Source organism: Abramis brama (genome assembly GCF_963993115.1).
Source record: "Abramis brama genome assembly, chromosome: 10".
NCBI classification, from domain to species: domain Eukaryota; kingdom Metazoa; phylum Chordata; class Actinopteri; order Cypriniformes; family Leuciscidae; genus Abramis; species Abramis brama.
In genome coordinates, this window is record NC_139972.1 from 30588822 (window position 1) to 30614755 (window position 25934).

Here is a 25934-nt window from a genome sequence, read left to right on the forward strand (position 1 = left end):
GCTGCGCTGTGGCAGAGCAGGGAAGGAGACCAGAGGCCGTTTTTTTGAGTAGGGGGAGGCTGCAGACCTGGAGCCGGTAGATCTACGCCCCAGGCAGTTTTACGCCCCAGGCAGTTTTACGCCTCTGCTGTTCCTGATGCGTCCAGTAGGGGGAGACTGTACAGCGACACGAATTGAGGTATATTAAATAATCTGCTAAAGTTATTGTTGTTTAGCAATAATGCAACATTTATTATTTATAAACGATTAGCTTGATAGAGCTAGGTAGATATCAATTCATTTCTATATATCAATGGATGGGTTTATTTCGAGAGACAAAAAGTTATGGACGGTCAGGTTGATGTTCTGTCTGACTTAAATTTAGCTAATCACGTATAGGTTTAGCTGCCCCTGTAGGTTTAGCTGCCCCTCGTCTTTTCTACTCAATTTCAAAATTAATTTTTAATTTGAATTTTCTTTTGTTGCCTGTCTTTATCTTGCGTGAGATGGCCTCTTCTGGTAAGACTGTTTACTCCTTTCTGGTTTGAGTTGTTTCTTATAAATGAGATTATCTAACTATCTAATTTATATCTAAATATACATTTTTCTTAAAATAGCTTACTGATCTGGACTAAAATGTAGGTTGTGTGCACTTAATGTGGGATTTATCATACTCTGTCTTTACCAAGTTCTATTTAACTTGCATCCCATAAAGGTGTGTGTTTGCTTTAGCTACTTAAGGAAATGAAAATCTCTCTCTCTCTCTCTCTCTCTAAACTTGTATAAACTATAAAACACCCATCTCTCTTTTTTGACTGCATTCCAAACCAATAGCTTCTCTAGTAAATAAATGACTTACAGAGACATACATGGACATGTTTTTAATGTAATTTTCAATTTTCTCTGCACAGTCCATCATCAGTGGCCAAAAGAAATCAAAGTGTCTTGACACTTTTTCCAAAAGTGTTCCATCAACAAGTGCCTGTGCCGTTGTACTTTGAAGATCAGGAGCAAATTGATTGCAATCCACACTCACCTGACATAAATTCTGGACAGCACACACACACACACTGTGACAAGATCAAATTCACCATGGATGTCCTTTTTACATTTTTTAAATGTTTAATTTTATGAAATACCCACAGATATGTGGTCTGTGACTCTTATAGGGGGTCTACAGTGATTCTGCAGGGTCTCCAATAAGTCTTATAGTTTATCTCAGTTGCTTTGGTGCATTTCTCAGATCACAACTGAAATCACATCATCTTGTCACTTGTGCACATAATAAAAGCAATTTCTCATTTTTTTAATTGCAAATGCTTCGGTACATTCATGCAATTGATAATGTACAACTCTCTGCTGTTTCCTACATTATCAACTCTTTATGTCATGTTGATCAAAATGTAGGCCTATTATACTATTTCTCTGTTGAATTGTCATACTCCTCAAAACATCTAGGCATTAGTTCCTTGCATAAGTCATTAAATGCAAAATGGTTGACTAGTTGTCAAACTGTTAAGCATGTTTTCAATACATTTCTATTACACTTTATTTTGTAAATGTGTCCTGAATTGATGAATTGCAGAGGTGTATTTAGAATTTCACTAATGAAGGAAATAATGAATTGATCAATTAGGAAGCAGCAAGGGAATTCATAATCAATTGCATGAATTTACCAAAGCATTGGCAATTTGTTCAAAAGTAGTTATGAGAATTTCAGTAGTGATCTGAGAAATATACCAAAGCAACTGTGATAAAAAATTAAGGATTCAGGAATTTTATACAAAAAGTCCTGCTGCTTGTGAATTTGACAAGATCAAATTCACTATGGATGTCCTTTTTAAAAATTTTTTAATGTTTATTTTTTTATTTTTTATTTTTATTAGTGAGCAGAAGCACTTTGACAGGAGGATAGAAAAACAGTTAAAGATTGGCAAGCCATAGGGGAGTCATCTACAGGAGTCATCATAATTCATAAATGGTGTTGATAAATAATGTTTTTGTGAACACAACAATATTGTCTCTTTCTTCTTAATGGCCCTTGGAATTTTAGAAAAGGGTTAAATTGTGTTTGTCTTCATAAAATGCTATAGGACACTGTTTTGTAGCTGTATGATGACTAATAGTAAATAGTACAGCAGATATTTAATCAAGGATCCATATGATTACACGGTGCTGTATGTCTAATGGGCTAAATATGGTTAATATCTAAATGTAACTTTATATAAATTCACAACAACATATTTCACTCAGTATCACTCAGTCTCCTGTATATAAAAACATACAGTGAATATTCTATATTCAATATTCAATGAACTATTCTATAGTAGGTCATATATAACTATTCTACAGTAGGTCATATATCATTACTTGTCATCTGATCCAACTATGTGTATTATTAATTTTTTAATTCACAAAAACAAATAGTCTTCTGTAGACTGAGTGTAAAGAGTGAAGCCTAACTGAATATCTACAGATATTTTAATCCATAGTGCAGATCTACGCTGTAACGTTTATATTTAAATGAACAAAAACCACAAAATTGGGCAAAGTCTATGAACGGGACGGTTATTAATGTGTAAGTTTTGAGCGTTTAATGGTGTTATTTCGCAGTATATCCCCCTACTGGACGCATCAGGAACAGCAGGGGCGTAAAACTGCCTGGGGCGTAAAACTGCTTGGGGCGTAGATCTACCGGCTCCAGGTCTGCAGCCTCCCCATATAGGTTTTTTTTAATGGATGTCAATGGTGAAGAGGGTTCACTACACTGAACAAACCGCTTTTGTGAGGAATTAGCTTATTTAATGAATCGACTGCCTGTCCACTAATCTTCAACGTTTTACACTAAACAATACTTTAGTTGGGAACGATATGTAGATTTTACTATGATAAAAAGGTTATTTTATAAGAGAAGGCAGAGAAGGGAATGTCGCCACAGATATGACAGCCTGGTCTCATTGTTGATACGTAGGTATTAATACGTAATTTTCAAAGATAGAAAACGTACTTTTTTGTACGTTTGGATAGATGCTGAAACGTATAATATGGACGTATCTGCAACGTTTAAACGTAACATTATTACGATTTTAAAGCTAAAAAACGTAAACTATTTACGAATATTTCGTATCATAAAGATACTGTATAATTTCCCTTTTTACCATTTTATAGATTATAAATGTAAGATTAACCCTACTCCCACACCTAAACATACCCATTTTATAGACAATATTAATAAAAGGAAAATACGTAATGGACAGATATGTGTAGGGAAATGGCAGTTTTAATAACAATATAGCATTAAAAGATAGTTTGAGCCACTAATCCTACCCCTACCCCTAAACCTAACAATTTCTTAAAACTACGTAGGCTACAATTATAAAGAAAAACAACAGACAGACACGTAGTAATCACAATAATTTATTTATTGAGAAAATGTCAAAACCGGTACCAAAAGTCGTTCACATGACGATGTGTCGCAGTCCTCTATGGCAGTATATAATAGTTTTGTATGAGGTAACGTTACAGAGCAGAATTTAAGTTATTAATCCATGAAAATGTTAATCCGGTTTCGGTTCGCTGTTCGCTCTGTGAACTGAAGGCGCGCGCGCTTTTCCATTTCAAATCAGTACACCAACTTAAACACGGCATGTCGCAACCTGTGACGAAGCATGCGAGAGCCAATGAGCGTTTGATATCACTGCCGTAAAACATGTCGTAACGCTTCGGTTGCAATTTTTGAATTTGAATTCACCACCAGGCACCATCGCGCAATTTGACGTTTACGGTCTCTGCTGAGAAATGGAGATGAAGATCACTGGATAAAGGGCTGAATTTGGATCTGTTTCTTGCAAACAACGTATGGATTCTAAAGATGTGGATTACACCAAGCTAATAAAATTGATGTCTTTTGTGAATTTATGTTGTGTTTTAGTGTATTATGGATCTATAGGAGAAAACGCCTTTTGTGTCTCACGGTAAATAAACCAAATATTACAAAATGGTTAAACGATTAAAGAAGGTATTTTTAAGGTTTTAAAGTGTATTATTGTTTAACACCATCTAGGCTAATCCTCCGAAACGAGTTTGCAGCAGAAGGCACGAACAGAGCGAAATGTTATTATTTATGAGTAACATTATTATATGAGTAGGCCTAGTGCTAACGTTAAACTATTAATAAATGCGACTGAAAATTTAATTGATAAGACAATTGAATGCAATAGAGGCAAAACATTAATGCCACGATTTTAATATGTATAAGTTATAGGAATACGTACAAATTTGTACGTCGGTAAAGTTGTTTATACGTAAATAAATTACGTTTTTGTGCTGTCAATACGTAAATATTATACGTTTTAGTGCTGTAAATACGTCAGTATTATACGTTTCTGTTCTGTACACTTTATGTAAAAATACACACGTATTCTCATGAGATCACGTTGGATATGACTCATTTACTACATTACCATAGTTTTTAATAGTAATATTGAATGATTTTGTATATTGTCTAAAGAAAGTAAAAAATACAGATACTTTCTTTCTTTGACTTTGCGGTTTTACCAGTTATGATAAGACTTGAATTGTAATGACTATTATAACATTACATATATGCATATGACGCTGATGTTATTCATTTTAATGAATAAAGAGAAAATGAAAACTTTAATTATAAATGTTTTGTTATAGGCCTATTGTATGTTGTTTAATTAAAGTGCCCCTATAAAGTCTCCTAATTTTGTTTTGGAGTCTCCTACAACAGGTTTACATGCATCAAAGGTAAAAAAATAAATAAATAGATTTCATTTTCTCATAATATACATTTGCACATCACCACATTTTTCAATGATTCTCAAACGACTTGTCTGATGAATAATTTTCTCTAAATACCCTTTTTCCACAATCTACTGTGCTTAGATTAGCCAGACAGATCAGTCTGTTGTGACTGGTCCGCCGTGTACAGCAAGCGTCAGATACAAAAACGGCCATTGCCATAATGCCAGCTCAGCGATTGTACACCGGCGTAAATTGATTTTACCATATCAATCTGAGCGCTAGTCCGAAGATGAAACACATGGAAAAACTAGTTATTCAACCCGAACCTTCATCGCAAGGACGACTTGAGCAGGACGTTTCTCAGTGATACACTACTCAGTTTGAGGTACATTATGAGATGTTGCAACTGTAATTCCTCACCATCAGCATCAACAAGTGTGTCCATCAACAAACCGATGTGTATCTTTCTAATTTATTGCGGTGAACATGTGGAAACTGTATCAATAACAGCGCATACATTAGCCAAGCTCTAGCGTGAATGACTGATGTAACAAACGTTGGTAAAACAAATCTTGCTCCATCTTCTTTACTCAGAGAGGTAAGAATGACAGACAATCTGCATTTATAGACACAGTTATAGGTAATAGTGGCCCACAGCTGATTAGCAGAAGTATTTCAGTAAGAAAGTAATAACGTGAGTTAACCAGTTAGCAGGAGACCTACACAATATAAAAGGGTCATTATATGGAAATGTCCATTTTTCTGTCCCTAGCCTTTGCATAAATATTACACTTGAAAAACACTTTAGGGTTACAATTTCTTTATATTTTAAAATGAAACTATATGTTATTTGGACAATTACACATTCTTGAGCCATCAATGTGGGAATATTTGTTTTTTAATTAATTATATAGAATTCCAAGCACCACAGAAGTGCTCGTCCCCACAGTCACGTACAGAGGGAAAATGCTTTATTTTGAGGTCAAAAACAGTTTTTTCTACCATTTAAAATACAATAATGTATGTAACTATCACTATATGATGTAAATGACATAAAAAACAAAATGCCGAATAAATATAATAAAATATATAATGAAAGTAAGTAGTGGTCCCCTGGAGTTGTGTTACTGGTGTTAACATTTAACAAAAATATCTTATTTTGATATAAAGATCACACTGATGACATCACTTGACTTCCTTCTTCCAATTTCCTGAAGATCTATGAAGAAAAGCCCATGGTAAATCTGCTGTCTCTTTTCAGTTATCAGAAATGTTCTCATTTATCTTATGATTTCATATGAAGCTTTTAGTTGAACTCACTGGTATGACCTACTTTATTGTTAGGGAATTGTAATAAACTAGAATTACAAATGGATTAAAGTACTTCATTTATTGAGTACACCATGATTGACAACCAGGTTTGATAACTTGCAGCAGCCATTTTGTAAAATTAATTTTTCATGAAAATTGTCACTGGTGTTACTGTCCCTGGTGTCACCTTCCTTATGGGTAACACGCGGTAACACCAGTGACTCCAATTTATAGATTTACTTTATTCAAAGGTATTCATTTAGTTATTTTGCATAAAATAGCACTAAGATTTCATGATTCTAACTTTATTATTATTATCTATCTATTATCTATTATCTAACCTTCTTTATTATTGTTAATCCTCCTTTGGTCAGGTATGCTAAATTGAAGGTATGGCTAAATTGAGTGCAGAGTGTAGGGAAGCTGATCTTGAACGCATTTTCTTTATGATTTTTTTGACTAACTGCTTTCACAAAGTGTCTTTGATTGTATGCCAAATGTAAGAATTTAGTCTCATCTACTTAATTATAGCTGAAGAATAATGATCGTTGGTCTGTATCACTGGTGATTCAGTGTGTCACTAGTGTTACTGTTTTTTTTTCTGTCACATTAAATAAAATCTCACATGTGACATGATCATTTTACATCAATTTAATTCAAGAGGTAAGATTTAAAGTAATTGCATCATTGTTTATAACTGTTTTTCAAATATTTTCATTGTTATAGAAAATACATGGTTGCGCAAATGAACTACTGTAACATAATTCAATCACACTTTTAACAAAGCTAATTAAAATTAATTAAACAATATCCTTATTTGTTGCATTTATTATTTTTCTGTAACTCTGATAACATCTGCTGAAAAAATTGAGAAATAATATTTCATAAAAATCTTTAATAATGCCAAAGTAAGCTAACACCAGTTTAGCGGCACATAAAAACAATCCAAAAACCGCGAAGGAGCTGAGTGGAGGAATAACTTCTGTGACACGAAGCTTGCATGTTTTTATTTGTACAGGTTTGCACGGTCAACAAAATATGTGCTCCAGCACTCACCCCTATTCTTTCAGACGAACACCCACACACACACACACACACACACACACACACACACACACACACAATTTTAACCCCTGTAGTGTCTGGACCAATCAGACACACAAATTATTCATTTATTTAATGAATAATCCAGCAAACTCACTCTCCCAACAAAGGTTTATGAAACTTCCTCCAAAACTAACATCCCAAATTAAGCTAACACACTGGCAGAACCCGGTGTCCTGTTACAGGATCATTAAGATTAATAAGACCTTTTACGACCCCAAAGAGGAATTTACAGAGGGCTGTGACGCTCACTTAATTCTTATTGAGGAAGAGAAATAAACCCTGTTAATCCTATATATTCTATATATAAACACAAATATGTAAACATGTATCTAATTTTCCCATCTAATGATTTTCGGCTTTTGTATTCTTGTAAACTTTTGGGATTAATGTTTCAGACTTTGTTGCATACTATGGTTTACCAAAATCATATGTGTGGCATGTTTAGTCTCTATAAACTCCAATCTTTGTCAAGACCACATCAGCAAAGATCAACTGGAGCCTCAACAAATTGCATCAAGACAGTTTAATTCAAATGGGCGAGACATGCAAGTATCAAACTTAGTCTCATTATTTGATACATTAAGTATCCTTACCCCTTTTAAAGAAGGGCATGTTAGAACTAAACTCATGGTTTGCTCAAGGCTGTTGATCTGCTGAATTCCAAACAATGCTATAACTTCTTGCTTTCCTGTATTCTGCTTCAGCTCTCTTTCTCTTGGTAAACTGTATGCATGTATGTATGTGTATGTTAGAGTAGTTTAAGGGGCACCTATTATGCCCATTTTCACAAGATGTAAAATAAGTCTCTGATGTCCCCAGAGTGTGTATGTGAAGTTTTAGCTCAAAATACCCAACAGATAATATTTTACAGCATGTTTAAATTGTCATTTTTTGGGGCTCAGAAAAACGCACCGTTTTAGTGTGTATCCCTTTAAATGCAAATAAGCTGCTGCTGCCGGCCCAAAGGGCGGGAGCCTCATGAGCTCGCGCTCAGAGCCAGGACAATCTCATCTGATAATATCAAAACAGAAACTCTCAGTAACGCTGTTCATTTCGACCCGGAGTCGGACAATAATGCCCACAGAGCCAGAGATTATTTGCTGTATGGAGATAGAACAGGTATAGTTTAGTTTAATTACGGTTATTTGTCATCTGCTTTTATCCACTATTAATACAAGCCTGCTGTAGCAAACCCCGTCCGATGATGACCAAAATATACTGAGGAGTTCAATGAAGTTTATTGTACATCACACAAAAGATGAAGCGTTAGTTTTACTCCAGAAAATCACTGTAAGAGCTAATAAACATAGTGCGCATTAAAGTCTTATCCATAAACTCTCTCTCCCTTTCATTGTCATCAACATACACAGCGAAGTACACAAAACACTCGTTACAACCAAGCAACAGTAAACAAATATATACACACCTTTTCAGTGGGTGCTTAATAAACTGGAAAAACGACTCGATGAGCTGTCATAAAGTGCGCGCTCTCACTTTCATTTCTGTCGTGGTCTGTAACGTTAGGCCTGTCGCTCCGGAGACTGGATCACGAACAGTTGGTACAGATCCATCCTCGAGTAACAACGAGAGTAAATGAAGACTGCTATGTTCATTCTTACATCCAACAACAACACACCTCAATCGCTTAGGAGACATTCTTGTCTACAGCTGCCCCAGCATCGAAACACTGGTGGACTGTGTCCAGCTCACTCAGGGTGGGGCTATGCTCAAACTACAGTGTCAATCAACAGTCGTGGGCGGGGCCTGTGCAAAGTGGCGTCACATTGCCCCGAATCTGAGAACGGCTTGTTCTGAGACAGTGCTTATAATTTATGGAGATTTTAAAAAAGCACTAGGTGGATTTTTATCATTATAGGGTGGTTGTGTACACACACTGCCAACACACATTTATGTTCAAACACCATGCAACAGTGAATTTTGCATAATAGGTGCCCTTTAAACCTTTAAAACCGGATGTGTCGTCGACGACACAGCCAACCAAGCTGTATTCATGTCACTGTAACTCTTCAACCGTTTGCACTATCAAAATAATTCAAATAGTTCCTGAAAGTAGACATCATGCGCTTTTCGCCAATATACAGCATGTTACGGTAATGTCGTGTACGGCGTGTGACGGTACCGTCTGCAAATGACAGCAGCACGAGAAGGAAGGATTTGAACCGAGAGATACGACGCGCGACAGGTTAGAGTGTTTTAGATTGCATAAAATAATAAAAGAAACTAAATAATACATGGCGAAAGAAGTGTTAGACAGCAGAAGAGGGGATTGGGATGATTTTTAATGAAACTTGGGAGGCGAATGGCCGTTAATCTTTCACGTATCTAAGCATGTTGTGCGTGCATGTGTATGTGTGCGTGCCTATGAATGCGTGCATGTGTATGTGTGTTTGCCTATGAATGCGTGCATGTGTATGTGTGTTTGCCTATGAATGCGTGCATTTGTATGTGTGAGTGTATGAAAAAAGTGTCCTAAAAGAAAACTGTGCAACCCAATGTCACAAAAAATACTTGTATATATGTATTATAGTTCATTTTTCAACTTTAAAGTGTTAGTTTCTTTCGTTTTTTCTAAATAAAAATCAGTAAATTTATTCTCGTTTTTTTTATTTTTGTCTATTTAAATTCTATTTACAAACTCATCACACACAATAATGGTCAATAACTGTAATGTTAATGAAAAATTCATTATTCTTGTGTTTATTCATTTAAACTTGTTGATTTCATTTAACTATGTGTAGTAGCATCTGACCATGTGCTTCTGTGAGGGTTTTCTAACAGCTGAAGAAGGGACAGGAAAACAGGGTAATAAATACTTACACCTGGGCACGAGAAAGGATCCGGCCAGGAGAATACAGGGGTCGTTTAACAATAAACATGGGGTCCCATGCCCTCCCCTTAGGGGAAGCAGGAGGCAATTTAGGTCATAAATGAAGGCCTTTTGAGTTATCAGGAATCAAAGAACAGTCTGCTCAAGGGGGGGGTCAAGAAACCAGTCCAAACCAGCTATGATAGAAGGTATCTTTTCTGTAAGGTTACACTAATCAAGAAGGGTGTGGTTAAGATGTTGGGGGCCTGTATAAAATGTCTATGCTTTATTGAGTCTATAGGTATTCTGTTTTCCAAACCGGGTAGCTGCGGTTTTTGTGAAAAGAATCCTCAGAGAATAAACCTCTCTTCTTTATTACAATTTTGCCTCTTGAGTGTTCTTACACATGTGATGCTGTTTTTCCTAGTGAGATAAAAAATTGCTATTACAGCTGGTGTCAGAAGTTTGGGATCCTGTGCGGACGCTTCTTCTCCTGGTCCTGAGAACGGATTTGACGGGAAAGTGCACGACCTCGGCAGCACCAGGCGGCCGTCTCATACCTCGACGGTTTGAGATAGAAACTCAACAGATTACGGGAAAGAGAGAGCCAATACCGCATTCAGGGCCAGTGGAGGAAGCTCCCACCAGGACCATAAAGAATCCGCGGTGGTTGCGGGAAAAACAGAAAAAAGCATCTCTGGGTAAGATACGGCAAATTGTTTTATTGAAGTTGAGTGTAATTTGATAATTGTGAGTGAACGTGAACCATATTGGCTGAGTTTTGCTTTTTGGTACGAGCGAGAGGTGATTCAGATAATCACAATTTTTTGGGGGAAATTGATCTGACAGATTCAGACCGGTTTCTGCCACACTTAGCTCGTTAGTGGACGGGGATCCACTGGTGATTCAGATAACCACAAACTGCTGGGTGATTATGTTCTACTCAAAATTTATGTAAACCTTAGAGAAAATTTACCACATTGAATTAATCAAATAAAACAGAAGCGCAAAAGCGCACGTGAGAAAACTTTGAGTGGAACGTAATTACAAACTGAAACCCGTCCGATCTCGGGGTGAAGAAAAGATCGGGTCTGTCGAAGACGTTTGACAGATTCTGTAAGACACGTGTCGAATTGTGAAATCCAGAAAAGGGGGACTCAGCCAAGATGGGGTCATCTAACAGTAAAACATCATTTTTATACACCAATTTTCTGTCAAATGAGAAATAATTATGGTGGTAAATGTATGACTGACATACAGAAACTGATCAAATATCATGATTTCCCTGAAGCGGGAACGTTGAGTAAAATAAGACTTAATGTCGTGAAAGAGTCAGTGGAAAAGAACGCAGGGAAACAGAGAAGCTGTTGTGTGTGTGTCAAGCATGTGTGTGTAAATTGTGAACCGACTATAATGTGTTGGGTAGAAGAAGCTGATAGAAGAGAACGAAAACAAATACAAAAGGAATTAGCATTTAATGCTGAGAAAGTAGTGTGTGTAAAAACAGTTCCAGCTGAACAGAATGCTACTAATAAGACGAATGAATGTGTTTCTCCACATGTGGCCGAGGAGGCCCGCCCGCATACAATTTAACACACTACCCAGTGGCGGAGATCTCGGCCCTTAAGTTGGACCTCGAGTTGGACCGCTCTCCACCAGTCCCCCGACCCACACAAGAACCGGTACAGGACAGAGCGCAAATCGAACTGGAGGAAGCCAACCGAAGGGCAGCGCGAGCAGAGGCAGATGCAAGAACAGCGCGAGCGGAGGCGGAAACCGCAGAGCGACTTGCACAAATGTTAACAGCAAGGCTTCAGGTACAGCTACCAGCACCGCCAGTACAGCAGGGGGAGGCAGACTCCTCAGCACAGGCCGCGACAAGCGGCGAAGAAGACGGAGAGGGGGAAGTTTCCGGGGAAGCAGTTCCGGACACCCCGAACGACGAAAGACCGGGGACAAGCGGTCTGCCAATGATCACAAGATCACAAGTGAAGCAAGAAAAGGTCAGTTTCACGGCGGCAAAGGTTAAAGTGTCGAATGTGACTGCTCCGATGGTTGAAGTTGCGGGCACGGACGGCCCAATGCTAGTTTTCAGAGCATGGACTATGTCAGATATGAAGGACGCTATGGCACATTTGCCAGATCCGCGAGACGCGGGCGAGAATTTTGCCAGCGAACTGCTCGCAGTATGTAAAGAATTCAGCCCCACCACACAAGAACTGAAACGATTGCTAACTGTAAGAATGGGCGCTGCGAACTGGGGCAAAGTGGCTGGCAAGTTGACAAAAACAGACGTTAGAAGAGTGCACGCCACCTGGGAGCATGTCAGCAACGAACCGTACAGGAACGAAGTGGAAAACTTCTCAAAGCACATCGTTGAAGCTTTCCCTGCGCGTGTGGACACCGAGAAAATCACGTGCTGCGTCCAGGAAAAGGACGAGACGGTAAGAAGCTATTACTTCAGACTTTTTGAGACATTTGCAAAGTACAGTGGCTTAACTGAGCCAGACGACAGGGGAACAAAGGCAAGCACGTGGGAGAAACATCTGATGGGCTATTTTCTGCAAGGACTGAAACCCGAGATCAGGAGGGGAGCGAAAACCAGCTATGTAGGCTGGGAAGACGGTCGTCTGAATAGACTACTGCAACATGCTATTCACGCCGAAAGAGACGTCGAAGAAAGGAGCGGGAAGAAAAAGCCCGTCACAATGGTAGTTGTGCAACAACAACAATCACAACAACCCAACAAGCCTGAGTGTTCCAGTTCAAACCCTGATAGTCGAAAAGGACAGAAAGGAAGAACTGCTGGAAGAAGATGGAGCTGTTACATTTGTGCAACGAATGACCACATGATCAGAGACTGTACAAAATGTAGATTCTGCAAGAAGGAAGGGCACTGGAGCACTGCGTGTCCGATCATGAAGTCTGATTGAAACGAGGGGGCTGGAGAGCGGGACGAAAAGGGTCCGGCTTTTGGGGGCCAATCTCTGGCTACAGCAAAGGGAAGTGAAAATACTTTTACTAACACACGCACACACGAAGCAAACACAAACACATACACTGATTCTCTTTCTGCTTCTTGCAATGAAGAAACTGCTTGCAAATCTTTTTGTGTGTCTGATGAAACTGTGAACAAAGCTGCGATTGACGATTTGAGCAGTGGTGTGAATGATGAATGTATGAGATTGTACAAAAGCACAGGGTTTTCTGAAATGCCAATCTACCCGTTAGTAGTCGGGGGGGTAGTTATTGACTTTTTGGTCGATTCTGGTGCGGCTCTGTCCACGTTAAGACCTGGTGATTTACCATGTGTTCCGAGTTTAACCGGGGAAGTGTATGAAAGCACTTCAGCGTCTGGGCATTTGATTTCAGACCGGTTAACTGAGCCGTTAGAGTGCGAGACAGAGAGTGGTCGGTCATTCAGACATGAGTTTGTGTGGTCTCCCGGCTGTCCCGCACCTCTGATGGCTTGTGATTTAATGTGTAAATTGAATTTGTCCCTCTGCGCCGATTCTTGTGGAATCAGCGTCGAGGAGGCACCACAAATTACTTGCACTAAATTCGAGCCGAAGTGGGCTTATGTCTGGCAGGTAACAGATATTGATGGGGCAGAAAAGATTTTGAAATTGGCAAAGAATTGTACAAACCCAGTCAATACAGAGTTTATGACAAATGAAAAAATGCATTGTACTTCACATGTGGTGGCAGAGCGTGATTCAGATTTTGAAAAGATGTGGTTTAATTCTGTGAAGAATGAGAGTGTGAAATTTGACAGGGTTTTCTGGACGGAGAATGTGTGTGCGTTGTCTGCAGTGCTGTCTGACAGTCAGAAGGCTTGCTATCTGATGACAGAGAACACTGCATGCCACTTATCTGTCTCGAAGGCCATAAACCAGCAGTGGAGAGATGTAGGCTTGTTTGTGAAAGAGTGTTTATCAGCCACAGACTGGGTGAAAATTGACACACACACAGCAGAGAGCAAAAGTATGGGGGCATTTAAATCGAACTGTGATTTTAAGCTTGAGGTCAAAAGAGACATGATTGCTATTGGGAAAAATGTGACAGCACAGGGGAGTATTTCTGCTTCAGAAATTGATATTTCTTTGGCACAAATACCACCAAATCTGTGGGCAAAAACCAAATATGACGTAGGCCTCATTAAGGGATGTGAGCCAGTTGTGATAACACCAAAATCTGATTTCAGACCATGTAAAGCGCAATATCCATTGAAACGTGAGGCAATAGAGGGCATAAAACCAGTGTTTGACGCTCTATTGAAGGAGGGGGTAATTAGACCTTGCAATGATTCACCTGTCAGAACCCCAATTTTTCCTGTAAAGAAAGCACGTAACCCAGGTGAACCATTGCAATGGAGATTTGTTCAGGACCTCCAGGCGGTGAATTCAGCAGTCATCGCCCGCGCCCCACGAGTACCCAATCCTTATACCATCTTAACTCAGATTCCAGAAAATGCAACATACTTTACTGTGGTGGATTTGGCTAATGCTTTCTTTAGCGTTCCGGTTGATGAGAAAAGCCAGTTTTGGTTTGCATTTGATTTTAATGGTAAGGGGTACACGTTTACGAGGTTATGTCAGGGTTTTTGCGAATCACCAACTTTGTACAATGAAGCGCTCAGAAGAAGTATTGAGAATTTGACTTTGTCAGAAGGAACGGCGCTGTTGTCTTATGTTGATGACCTTTTGATCTGTTCAGTGAATGAAGCTGTTTGCAGGGCTGACAGTGTGTCTCTCCTCAAGCATCTTGAAAGGGAGGGCCACAGGGTCAGCCTTTCAAAGCTGCAGTTTGTGAAACAGGAAGTGACTTTCCTGGGGCATGTTATTAAACCAAACAGCAAAGCATTGTCACAGAAAAGGGTGCAGGGCATAAAAGAAGCCCCAAAGCCTGTAACAAAGAAACAGATGTTGTCATTCTTGGGGATGTGTGCTTACTGTCGAACATTTATCCCCAACTATGCCATTTTAGAACAGCCCCTACGAGCCCTTACAACAGGGAAAGGGTTGAAATCATGTGACAGACTTGTTTGGACAAGTGAAGCTGAGATAGCATTTGATAACATGAAAACACAGTTGTGTATGGCCCCTTCGTTAGGCCTTCCGGTTATAGACCGTCCGTTCACGCAAATGGTCGATGAGAGAAATGGCTTTATGGCTTCTGTGCTCCTGCAAAAACACGGTGATCGTTTAAGACCTGTGGCCTATTTCTCAAGCAAACTCGACCCTGTAGCAGCAGGGCTGCCACACTGCCTCCGGGCAGTGGCGGCAGCTGAGCTGGCCGTAATGGCTTCAAGAGAGTTTGTGGGCTATGCTGATTTGACCTTAGAAGTTCCGCATGCGGTGTCTTTGATCTTGCAGGAGCAGAGAACATCACACTTGTCTACAGCCCGATGGCTGAGGTACCATACGATTTTGCTTGATATGCCAAATATTACTGTCAAAAGATGTACAAGATTGAATCCCGCGACTCTTTTGCCAACACAACAGGACGGCGAAGAGCATCACTGTTGTTTGTCAGCTCTCGAGCAGGTATGCACACCGCGCCCAGATTTATTAGACATTCTGCTTGAAAACTGTGACAATGTCCTCTTTGTGGATGGATCTGCGTCGAAAAATCCACAAACAGGACAGAATAACGTAGGTTATGCGGTGACGACTGAATTTGAAACTGTAAAATCTGGCAGATTGCCATCTAATTACTCAGCACAGGCAGCTGAGTTAGTCGCCCTGACTGAAGCATGCAGACTAATGACTGATAAATGCGTGACGATTTACACAGACTCGCGTTATGCTTTTGGGGTCACACACGACTTTGGCGCTTTGTGGAAACACAGAGAATTTTTGAAGTCAGACGGCCGACCCATACTGAATGCTACTTTGGTATCTGACCTCTTGGAGGCCATTCTGCTTCCAGACAAGATTGCAGTTTGCAAATGCGCAGCGCACACTAACGATAAGACTTCTATCTCAACAGGCAACGCCAGAGCAGATACGGCGGCAAAAACAGCGGCAACGACCCAGACTGAAGCTGATACCAGCGCCGCCACCTGCGTATCAGTTGACATTAACCTTCATAATGACATTTCTCCTTGTTTACAGAGCATGCAGTCTTTTTCCACAGGAGCTGAGAAAAACAAATGGAAGGCGGCAGGCTGCCGCCTTGTGGATGGTGTATGGACATCTGTTGGGGGGAAGCCGTGCCTACCAAGCCACTTTTTCCAGCATTATTCTAAGTTGTCACATGGGAAAGACCATGTGTCAAAGGCGGGGATGATTATGCAAATGAGAGAATTGTGGTTTACCAAAGGTTTCACAATATATGCTGAAAATTTTTGCAAAAAATGTGCGATTTGTACCGCATACAACATTGCACGGGGCATCAAAACACCGTTGGCAAGCCAGCCAGCCCCAGATGGGCCATTTGAATATTTAATGATCGATTTCATTGAACTGACCCCTTGTGGAAAGCAGAAATATTGTTTGGTACTTGTTGATATGTTTTCGAAATGGGTGGAGGCTTTTCCCACCTCAAAACAGGATGCTGCGGCAGTGGCGAAAGCGCTGCTGACCGAAGTCGTGCCCCGATGGGGCGTCCCAAGGAAGATAAGTTCAGATAACGGAAGACACTTTGTCAATGAGACAATCAAACAGGTGGGTCAGTTCTTGGGAATCGATTTGAGAACACACTGTGCATATCACGCTGCCAGCGGAGGTGCGGTTGAACGTGAGAACCAGACGGTGAAAACCAAACTGGCAAAATGTTGCGAAGAAACAGGATTGTCATGGGTGAAGGCACTACCCACTGTACTGATGTACATGAGAATGAGAAAGAGAGTAAAAACGAATTTGAGCCCATTTGAAATTCTATTTGGTAGACCACCATTCATGGGTATAGTGGGGGAAAAGAGGCGGCTTCCATCAACAGATGTGTGTGAGAATGAAATGTTGAATTACTGCAAGGAAATGTCGTGTCTGTTATCTGCTGTTTCTGTGCAGGTAAAAGCAGCCCAGAGCAAGGTAGCAGAGACGTTCCTGCACAACGTCAGACCAGGTGATTACGTGGTGATTCGCGACCTCAGGAGGAAAAGCTGGAGAGCGAAACGGTGGCTAGGACCGTTCCAAGTCTTGCTGGTCACGTACACGGCGGTGAAGGTCGGGGAACGGGCGACTTGGGTTCATGCCAGCCACTGCAGGAAGGTTCCACCCATATCGGAAGAGCGACAGGAGGAGGAGCCCCAAGGACAACAACAAGCTCAACAATAAGCCCTAAAAGCAAGCCAGAGTACCAAGTGCAGGTGCAAGGTCACTCAGGAAGAGTGGTAAGACCAGTGTGCAGAGTAAAACCATTTGTACAGTCAGAGACATTGACCACTGAGCTAACAAGACTTACAGATTTACTGGCAACAGATCCACACATTCTAGCAGCAGTCACAAGCGGAGTGAAATACGAGCTGCGAGGAGGGAACTGGGAGAAGAGAAGGTTTCTGATTGCACAACAACCGTCAGGACACACACTGTACATCAACAAAGACTGATAAGACTCTGAATTGTTTAAAAAGTATTTTCTTGCACAACAGTTACAGCAGTCACAAGATGGACCGTCCGAAACCATGGCATCCGTTTAGACTGCCAGGAATGTGCGGACTTTATAAAAGCACATTATTCTTAACTGTGATATCAGTGACAATTTGCTTGACTATTTTGCATTTCACTGAGGGCTTTCGAGTGTGGTCTGCGGGAAGACACACCAACGAGACTGAAACAGCAGTGCTAAACAGCACCAACAGACGACGTGGAAGGAGAGAAGCAAGTGAGTTCGTGGAAGTGGAGTCAGTGAAAGGACTGGACGGCGGGCTCACCGTCACGATCGAGGAAGGGATGAGCATAACTTTCAAATGCAACCCGTTCCAAGCCAATTGTCAGGAGTGTGACGGACAGGCTGAACAGCATGCACCCTTCTATTTCTGTGAAAGTCCATGTAGATGGGACAACGTGAAGGCGTATGCTTTTGACGTCAAGCGCGGGCATGACGAGAGATTTCGGGTGCACCCTGAGGACAAACTGTCCAACAACAGATATGGAATGACAGTGACATTGGAAAAAGCAACACGTTCCGACCAGGGCAGGTACTTTTGTGGTCTAGACATGTATAATGCTGATTGGTATGAGCAGGTGGACATCATGGTGTATGCAGCGAGGCCACGACCACCAACAATAGCAACAGCGAAACCTCTCGTACTGCCAGGACAACCCGAGATCGAACGGGCCTCCGGAGAGGAGCTGGCTTGGATGAGAGACGAGGGAACAAGTAAAGGTCAGATAAATCCTGAAGTAAAGAATGCAATGATGAAATGCCAGGGAAACAAGGCGTGTGCGCTGGCACTTTTGCAGAAGGAGGAGCTACAGATCAAGACGAGCTGCTGGATGTGTCTTCAAATGTCACATGCATGGAAAGCTGTCCCCCTAGTGGCGGCTACTGTTAATGAAACTAAGTGTCTGATTCCTCAGCAGATGACTGATGTGCTGAAAGCTGCTGCAGAGCTAGAGAGAGGAGGGACACCAACGGAACAGCCTGCTGACAACTGCGATCATATTGAGCAGTACAACAACACTGAGATTGCAATTCCACCTCTGAGAGTAACCTCTGCACAGGGAGATGTTTGTGTTTGTTTCAACAGACCGAGATCACTGAGAGTTGGGTGGTCTGATTGCAGAATCAAAATCAACGTGCTGGATGGGACAATGGACAATTGCACAGCAAACGTTAACGACAAAGAGATCACCTTTAAGTGTCCATTTGATAAACCGCTCAAAGTTCACCTGCAGCAGTTTGGGTCTGTGGTGATAGAGCATATCACCGTATGCCAAAAAAGGACTGGTCAGGGTGTTGTTATCCAGCCTTAATGAATGTGGGTACTTCTGTGTATTTGCCAAACAAAGTGGGTAAAAGAGAAAAAAGAGATATTAAGATTTTGCCTGACGCTCTGCCAAATAGTTATGCAGGATATACATTGACAGACCCGTGGACAACGCCAGGGGCAAACATAGGTTGGTCAATTTTCCTGGGGGTGGGAACAACTGTAGCGATCAACAAGATCAATGGGTTAGCATGGACGGTACTAGCAATAGCCAACAGCACAGAAAATGCCTTTACACTGATAAATGATGAAATGAAACATGTGAGAGAAGCGTTGGTACAAAATCGTCTGGTTACTCACGGCTGAGAGGAGAGGTGTTTGTAAAATGCTGGGGGTATCATGCTGCTTTAACATTCCTGATTATAGTGACAACATAACCAATATCATCGATCACATGAGGGAAGCCGTAAAGGAGCCCTCTCCAGCTAGTGGAAGCGGATGGATGGGGTGGCTGACGTCCTTGTGGTCAGGGTGGTTTTCCAGAATAATTCAAACTGTCTTGCCAATTGTGGGTATGGGATTATTAATCCTGTTTTGTATACCATGCATTATGAAGTGTGTTTCCAGCTCAGTGCAGAGATTGATCAGGGCGGGGACAGTTAGCAAAGGGACGTCAGTTCAAGCAGTAAAACTGACTCTGTACCCAATAACTGATGGAGAGCAATGTGATGAATATGACAGCGATGACGTGTATGCAGACATGAGTTAAATGTGTTTCCTTTTGCCTTTCTGGGACCATGAAAGGGATTTTCTAAACTTTGATTGTTTAGGTTTTGATATCGTTGATTGACTGTTCTATTTACTGTGTTTTTATTATTATTATTTCTTGTTTTTATTTCCTTTTTCCATTGTAAGAATGATGATATGTTCAGAAGGTTAAAAGCAGCGGTCATCCGTGTTACGAGGTGGCGTAAAAATGGAAGGGTTTGAAATGAGGGATTTTTGAATGTATTTTGCTTTTTAAATTTTTTTTCCTCTATTGTAAGACTGTGAAATCAGATGTGGGGGTGATGAAGTTTTCCATACTATTACTTTTTCTTCATACTAAGGTGACCGAGGGTCCGACCTAGTGTTGGGGACGCAATAGCAGTGTTTATCCGACTAGCCCGGCCTTATATGAATCTTTATTTGCTTGCTAAACAATTGAGGGCCTATCCTTACAAAAAAAAAACAGCCTAAACTTTTCCATCTTAAATTTTCTACAAGATTCAAGTAAAATGATCAGGTATATGAAAGTCAGTAATGAGGAGTATAACTGTGATGTAAAGAAAAACTTGAAGTGTTTGTATTCTTGGGGATTCAATAGTAAAATGGGTTTGATTAATTTTGGAGAATAGAAATGAATTTTTATTATTTTGTTGATTATCAGAGAATGATAAACAGGGGGGAGATGTTAATGAAAAATTCATTATTCTTGTGTTTATTCATTTAAACTTGTTGATTTCATTTAACTATGTGTAGTAGCATCTGACCATGTGCTTCTGTGAGGGTTTTCTAACAGCTGAAGAAGGGACAGGAAAACAGGGTAATAAATACTTACACCTGGGCACGAGAAAGGATCCGGCCAGGAGAATACAGGGGTCGTTTAACAATAAACATGGGGTCCCATGCCCTCCCCTTAGGGGAAGCAGGAGGCAATTTAGGTCATAAATGAAGGCCTTTTGAGTTATCAGGAATCAAAGAACAGTCTGCTCAAGGGGGGGTCAAGAAACCAGTCCAAACCAGCTATGATAGAAGGTATCTTTTCTGTAAGGTTACACTAATCAAGAAGGGTGTGGTTAAGATGTTGGGGGCCTGTATAAAATGTCTATGCTTTATTGAGTCTATAGGTATTCTGTTTTCCAAACCGGGTAGCTGCGGTTTTTGTGAAAAGAATCCTCAGAGAATAAACCTCTCTTCTTTATTACAATTTTGCCTCTTGAGTGTTCTTACACATGTGATGCTGTTTTTCCTAGTGAGATAAAAAATTGCTATTACAGTAATTTGTTGAAAGCTTATATTTTTTTCTGAAAAAGATGACACCTTGCACATGAAGATAGCACATTGTTTTAGAATTTTACAGTCAAAAAATCTAATTATGTGAAAAACACCTATTTTAGCTTCAGGTTCTAAAGGGTTAAGTGTTTAGTCTACTTAATAAAATCTTGTTCATGTCACACGTAAAGTTGTCTGTGTCTCAAGCTCATTACTGGAGTCTCTAATCATAGTTTTTGTAAATTTTGTAAATTAAGTACTGTAAATTAAGAAAGACATTTCCCATGCCCCGGAAATGTACATTTCTTAGAGTTAATAAACAATTAATCCTGAGTGTTCACGGGACAAACAGGTTAATTGATTGTAATATTAATTTACAACATTAAGTTAATTATATTAACTGATCCAAATATTCATAATCAATTATAACCAGTTATTATTGATTATTAATATTTCATAGAGCTAATTTGCTACACCTCACTTAATTAATGACACTCCCATTATCATTTGGTCACATGACTTTCCCATTACACTCCTACAACCAGTGACAAAAAAATGGTCCATGCAGTCTTTAAATAAATGCACAAAAAATATTTTAAAAAAAATCACTAGGCTGTCATTTATGTGTATTCATAAAGTCAAAGGGTAATCTAATAATGTGGTCGAAGTGTAAATGTTAGAAAAAGAAATACATTTTAAGACATCTTTCCAAACCAAAAGTGGACGTTTCTGTAGAATGACCCAAAACACAAAACAAAGTATTTTGAACACCCGGTAGAAAATATATACATCAATAATTATTCATACTTACAGGTTGTGATTCTGAGGAGCAAGTTGGTGCAAATAAACTGGGTACTGACCCGTCTTTCTAGAGTAAGCTTGTGACACTATTTTAGGGCTAAGAGAAATACACAAATATACTTTATTTATATGCTCCTTCGAGATATACAGCACTGGATGATAAAAGAAGTCTTCCCTGTACCTTCTGCCCTTCCCAGATGAACGGCACTGCCTGGGTTGTACTTGGTGTTCTAAAGGGCAGGGCGTTGGTGGCTAAACTTTTGGTCTCAATCGTTGCAGCCAAGCATTTTAACACTTGGTTCTTCCCAGGGTGCACCGTGCCCACCTGAGTAGTGAGCTCCTCCAAAGAGAGAATGTAGCTCCTTCCTGGGCGTTGACACAGAGTGCCTCGCTGACAGATCTTTTAGAGATGCGGGCTGGGCGACACCAGCACATTAGTTAGGAAAAGAAGGCTCCCTTCACATGAAGCCAGCTTCAATGTTAGACCGGTTCGTAGAGTCGGCTTGCTGCGCCATTCCCCTCCAATGGACTGGATATGCATGCTGTTTTTGCTTCAGTAGAGTTCCTCTTTTGCCGAACCCTGTTGAGTTCCTCCAAACCCCTTCGGTGTTGGACATGGCGGAGCGTCCGATGCTAGGCCTACCACTCGTATGCACTGGTGGAACTTGTGCTGGGCTGGGTCCATATGTTGTGATCCCTACGGCGATATCCCATATGTGACAGATCACGGAAAGTAGGGACACTGTGGCATTTTGAGTTATTCACACGATTCTGAACGTGTAGTCTCCAAGCTTTCCAACGATGTGTAACACATGGAAATCTGATAATATTTGGAGGAGTTGTGGCCATTTGAAGGTAGGCACTCAAAAAAGCTCAAAGGGGAGAAAATGGCCTCTAAAGATTGTGCAGTTCTCACCTCTCTCTCCTGCTGGGAGTGACAATAGGGCTAATTTACATCTCATTCAGATAAGCCATACCCCCTGTAAAGCTCCCCCCTGTGCTTTACAGGGGGGAGCTTTACAGGGGGTATGGCTTATCCAGGCTAAATGTAAAGCACAGGGGGGAGCAAAAAGAAAATGTGCCATCAAAGAAAAAAAAAAGTTAGCAAACAGGTAATATATAAATAAATGTCTCTTAGCATCTACCGATAAAACTGTATAGGCAACTCTTATGTACACTGAATAAAAAATAAGATAAACTCTAGAGAATGTTCAAATCAAAAACAGGATGTGCTATGTGATTATATATATATATATATATATATATATATATATATATATATACTTTTGCTAATGATAAATAATAAGCAATAAACTATGGAAAATAAAACGAATATATCAATAAATCAATCAAATCAATCAAACATTGCTTATAGAGGGCTTTTCATACAATAATGTAACACAAAGCTCTTTACAACACGGCAATATTCCCTTACGCTGAATTAAAGTGACAATGCATTGATCATGGCCAAAATACACCGCAGTTTTATCCAAAAAGTGCATTAATGATATCTATTGTGTTTTAAACAGTCAGGAACTGCGAAGTGTGCTTGCTCGGGTGCGGTTCACTAACGTGAGCAGGAAGTGGATAAGGGTGCGTTGTAGTTTGCTTGATCTGAGAATTTCAACAATAGTACTTTTTTCAAGATTGTGCAAAAAGGTGAAAAGTTATGTGCATTAAGAGACATGTCTGCAATGTAGACTAGTGCCAATGGCATTGTTTATGTGGCTTGGTTGTTGGTTTTGAAATATTTGGTTATACAGCAGAGAGTGGGAGTGTTTTGGGTGATGAAATAGTATTGAAAAGAAGTTGACAGTCTTCATTTACTGTATCCAATAAGCCAATACAAAACTCACCCAGCTGTTCTGTGGTTGAGTGTTCCCTTTGATTAGGAACAAATTTATTATCTCAAATTAAGGTCTACTGTAATAATTAGCGCGATGCTTTGATTGCTGCTGTCAAGATGGTTGTCATCCCCTAGAAATGCTGATTTTTATAGCCTACCGTCAGTCCTCATACTTTAACTAAATGAAAAACGCTATCAGTTTCACTATTAGCTTACTCTAGCGATGCAATCGCAACAACATGGATAACGCTGTTTGGCCTTGCCTAACTTTATATGACATATGCGCCATATGCTAGAGTTACACATCCCGCTCCCGCTGCCATTTCAGGGCTTGAATTTCGGTGCGGGAATGTGAGGATTGCACATAATTTAAACCATTCCCGCCAAGGTTAGCTTTTATAGTGCGAGAAATTCCCGCACAAATATATTCGCTTCATCTCAGAGCAAATGACTCTGTCAATGACTCTTAAAAAATAAATTCACAGATGCGAGAAAAAAGATGTCAAACTGTCTTTTACTTTCGAATTTAATTCCTCAATCAGCGCTGGACCGGCATTCTCTGTCTTCCGCTGAGCCCTGGCCGTAGACAGATCATATGTTTCACGCTGTCAATGCAGTGGCCTGCGTTGCGCTGATCTTATTCACACTATCGAGTGTAGGTGCAGCATTCTAACATTGAGTCATAATGAGCTGTTTGTGAAGAAATTATCCGCTTCCAAATGATGTCATTTTAATCATGAAATTGAAACATTAAAAACCATTTTGCTCTTTATGGTGTGCGAGTGATAGAGCGCGGCAGCAACGAACCAACTGATCAGCTTGCAGCGTAACAACATTGAATGTTCGGCCGAACAGCTGATCATAGCTGCCTTATTATTTTTCATCTCTATAAATATAATATATCTAGAAATCAATTAATCTTTTGCTGATACTTCCTTGTCATCATGGAGAGCGCAGTTCATGGTTGCATAGCAACGACAGACGCCACGGGAGAGCAAGCGCTTGTGGAAAGGAGAGAGCGGCGCGCTCACGCTTTCCACTTGTTTTTACCATAGACTGTAAAAATTTGGTTTTTACACATCTAGAGCGACGTTGTTGATTGTTTGAGCATGCGACTGTGCGTTTCTCCTTGTTTTCTATTGTTATGCGCAGCATATTTCCCACGCGCACAAACAGCCACAGACAATGAATTGTTCGGTTAGCGAATATACTTTTTTTTTTTTTTGTTATTAACTGTTTTGAGAACTGGAAATGCACAATTCATGCATACAAATCTGTAGATATTAATAAATGAAGATGATTAAATTAGACCGATGCATCAAAAGTTACCCCCCCCCCCCATAATCTTTAGATCCCCCCCATGTGACCCATGTAAGCGGTGGAATTCCCTCCCAGTTTAAAAAACGAAATTCAGGCCCTGCATTTATTAAGACAAACCTAGTAAAAACGAATGCAGTCTATTCACTGACTTGGCAGCTCTGTGAAATGTAATACAACAGTGCCACCTACTGTCTAAATGCATTAACATTAAAAGTGTGAGGTGAAACTCTTTTGCATAGACATAGGTAAATGGGTTTGTCAATTAGCCTGAAATTTAAAAAAGAAAAAAAAAATTTCAGATCTTGTGCATCCTCACATTGGAGTCCCGAGTTCTTGTACAAAGTTTGGTTTCGATACGTGACAGAGTTCCTGAGATATGGATGACTTTCTGTTTGGCGACTATGCCGCCGATTTCGTTTGGCTGTGACGGGCAACTCTTCCGAAAATCAAAAATCCTTCTAGTAACTTTTGTGAGGCTTGGTCCAAGGATCATGTATGGTCCAGTTCGGACCAAATTTGTGACCTGTGAAAATTTTGCTTCGCTTTCTGTTCAATCCAATATGGCGGACGAATGACATGGACTTGTGATGTCATCTTCGTGAGCAACTTACACTGGTACTGACCGGACGTTTTAAAGTTGGAACGGTGTCTCTGTCTCAAAGGGCCGGCCAAATATTATTTGGGTTACATACGTAACCGAGACGTTGTATATTTATGGATAATGTTTTCAAAACACTCATGTGCAATATTAGAGGCACTGATACTTTTTCCTATGAAATGACCTTATTATTATTATTATTATTTAAAAGAAGAAGAATGTCATTTTTATTATTTTGTCAGTCTGAATTATTTTTTGGTCATTGAAAGCCTTTCATTACTGAACCCAGTCCGTGTGCAGAACCCTGAAACGTCAGGTAAAGCGCACAGGCTCGCAACTGAAGGAATACATATGCCTACAAATCAAATGCTTTGGTAAAGTCACACAAATTAAACATTGAAGTCCATGTTGCACAAAAATAAACACTGAAGTTTATAATTACTATGTTGTTGTTTTTTTACAGTGG

The 25934-nt window shown here is 40.1% G+C and overlaps 1 protein-coding gene across 1 annotated transcript in view; it reads right to left on the reverse strand.

The window, feature by feature from the left end:
- LOC311091491 (uncharacterized protein) overlaps positions 1 to 25934 on the reverse strand; it is a 255781-nt gene that overhangs the window by 95776 nt on the left and 134071 nt on the right. The window lies entirely within an intron of this gene.